This window comes from Panthera pardus, unplaced genomic scaffold, assembly GCF_024362965.1.
Source record: "Panthera pardus isolate Hobbes unplaced genomic scaffold, ASM2436296v1 HiC_scaffold_3, whole genome shotgun sequence".
Classification (NCBI taxonomy): domain Eukaryota; kingdom Metazoa; phylum Chordata; class Mammalia; order Carnivora; family Felidae; genus Panthera; species Panthera pardus.
This window is the reverse complement of record NW_026526876.1, coordinates 43037608-43040777: the sequence shown is the minus strand read 5'-3', so window position 1 is coordinate 43040777 and position 3170 is coordinate 43037608.

The window sequence follows — 3170 nt, the reverse complement described above, 5'->3', positions numbered from 1 at the left end:
TTTGTTCCACTGTCTCTGAATTAGATGACTGTGGAGATGATAATGCATTTTTGAGAGCTTGAGCTCATCTAGCGTTGTAATCTGTATACTCGCCTTTTTTCTTTTTCTTTTGAAAAGTCAGGATGAAAAGAGAAACAAATGTGCCCTGTCCTCTAGAACTTTCTAGCCCACTTTTTAATCATTGAAATGCCAGAGCCAGCTCAAACATTAAAATCAGCACACGTTTCACTTTAAAATATGCTAAAGATTGTAAATTTTATAAATGATGTATCTTTACGAAAAGAAGTCTTTTGGTTTAGCTTATGGAATACATTGCAAGGCTGAGGTTACACACTTTTATATAACCAACCAAACCTACATCATATCGCAAACAAGTGTGTGAATGTCCAAGCTCACTCCCTTTTCCACAGTGCAGCGTCAGAGAGGTTCAACTCCTTCCCCAGAGTCAGGGAGCTGGGACAGGCACACAGGTCCCTCTGGTTCCAAAGCCTCCTACTCACCATACACCACTGCATTTTCAAAGCCAGCAAAAACAAACCAGTCAAGAAACTTGAACTGAAAATTCATCTGCAATGGCCATGGGAAAGAAAACACTATTCATGCAGTTTAGAGCCTCAGTAGACCCTCAGGCAACCCTCCATCAAACCTAATCTTGAAGACCAAGTATCTTGAAACATTATTATTCCCCATAATTCTGTCCCCTAGTCCCACCAGGGTAACCTCATCTGTTTCTAGAGCATCCACCCACTCCTGTGCTCTCTACCTTCCTGATCAGTATCCTCAGCCTAAAATTATTTTCTGAAGACCAGACCCCTCTCATCAACTGCCCAGATGGCCCTGGGCCCCCCACCCCTTCCTGCTGCAAGGAGCTGCCAAGCCCTAGTGAGCTGCCCTCAGACTGCTGAGACCACCTCAACGTACCACTACTACCCATGTACCCTTGCTACTGACTCCATCCCTTGAACAAGCACAGCCTCTTACACTGCAGGTGGCATTATCTTCCCAAAATAGAATCTAAGCATGGCTCTCCCCTGCTTTAAAACTTCCACTGACCCTTAGCCTGTAAGACTTGGGTCCACCCCCTAAGCATGGTGTCTTCACATGCTGACTCCTTCCTGATCCTCTCTCTCAGACTAAAGCCCACAAGACACCAGCCCCACCACCTTCCCCCTCAACAACATGCCCTCCTGGTGCTTTTGCAACTGCCCTTGTAGCTGCTGTTCCTCCGCCCAGGATGCCTTTATCCCAGCCTTTCTCCTACCCTGGCAAACATTTCCTCATTCCCAGCCGCCATCAGATGCCTTCCTCTATGGCTGCACAGCACTGATATGGTGGCCTCTGTCGTGCTGCGTTGGGGCTGAGTTTGTCTGCTCCTTCTTGTCCTGGGCTGGGCTCCCTCAAGGCAGGAGCCGAGTCTCATCCACCTCTGCTCCACTTGTGGCCTAGCACTGGGCTTACCAGAAGGGTGCAGTGAGCAAAAGGAGAGAGGGAGGGGCGGGTTAGAGGAGAAAGACCGACGATGAAGTGTGTTTAGGACAGACCTGGTTTGGACCAAGTACCTCTTGTCCATCATGAACACCGTAGCAGGCTCTCACTGACTCCCTGGAGATAACTATTTCTAGGTCCCTTGGCCTGACTGGCCTCCCTGACCAAGGGTCAGCTAGAATGTCCATAGCAAACGCAGAAAAGCTGATGAGAAATTGTCACGGAAAATATTAGATAGTGTGTCCGAAATAAGGGAACAACTCCAACCTTATTTACTGAAGCTTCCAGAGAACCAACTATCACCGATTTATAAGCCGGGAAAATTATTTTACTACCTACTTCCCTTAGGTCCTCTTTTTCTGAAAGTATTGATAAAATAAAAAAAAAAAAAAAATAGCACTCAGTTCCTTAAGCCTTAGTGTAAATTGCCCTCAAAAAGCAGCAACTTTACATAACTTTTAAATATTATTTCATATATTTTTACTCTGAAAATACATAAGACACTTGGGAAAACAGAGCACGGAAAAATTTTAAATTACCCAGAGTTCACTCATCCTAATACATTTTCATGTATTTCCTATAAATCTCCCTTCCCCCAATTTATAGGACTTGGTTTTTGTACTATATGATTGTAATTTGTATGCTGCTCTTTTCTCCACTTACTTTATCATAAACACTTAAAAAATATTCTTCTATAGCTTTCATAGCCGGCATTTTTTTTTTAATATATGAAATTTATTGTCGAATTGGTTTCCATACAACACCCAGTGCTCATCCCAAAAGATGCCCTCTTCAATACCCATCACGTACCCTCCCCTCCCTCCCACCCCCCATCAACCCTCAGTTTGTTCTCAGTTTTTAAGAGTCTCTTATGCTTTGTCATAGCCGGCATTTTCAAAGGCTCTGTCTTTTTTTTCTGGACTGGATATGCAGTCTATTTTGCTTAATCATTGACTTAATTTTGGATTTTTATTTTTTACTTTATTATTTATTTTTTAAACGTTTTATTATCCATTTTTGAGAGAGAGAGAGAGAGAGAGAGAGAGAGAGTGGGGGAGGGGCAGAGAGGGAGACACAGAATCCGAAGCAGGTTCCAGGCTCTGAGCTGTCAGCACAGAGACCAACGCGGGGCTGGAACCCACAAACCACTAGATCATGACCTGAGCCGAAGTCGGATGTTTAACCGACTGAGTCACCACCTAGGCACCTCAATTTTGGATTTTTAGATTGTTCCCAGTTTTTATTATAAACAGTACTACAGTGGCTGCAGTGCATAGCTTTGTGATTGGGTGTGTAAGGTAATAATAATAAACAACTGAGGGCTTCCCATATATTGGGGATTGTGCTCCTTTGCATGGATTATCTCATTTAACCTTTATATAAATCCTTATGGGTAGATAATTTTATTATCCCCATTTTGCAGATGAGGAAACAAACACAGATGAATGAGTTTCCTTGTCCAAGGCAAGTGGCAGAACTGGACTGAACCCAGGAAACCTGGCGTCTGTTTTCATTCTCGGGAGTGCAAGTCCTGTTAAAGGTTTCCTAATGGGTCTACCCAAGGGAAGACCTCTTACAAATAAAACTCATTCCAAACCTCCACATTTTTACTGGGTGTCTCTGGGTTATGTCTACTCTTCTATGCCAATTAGGTGAAGAGTGGAACACGACTATCCCCAAACGAA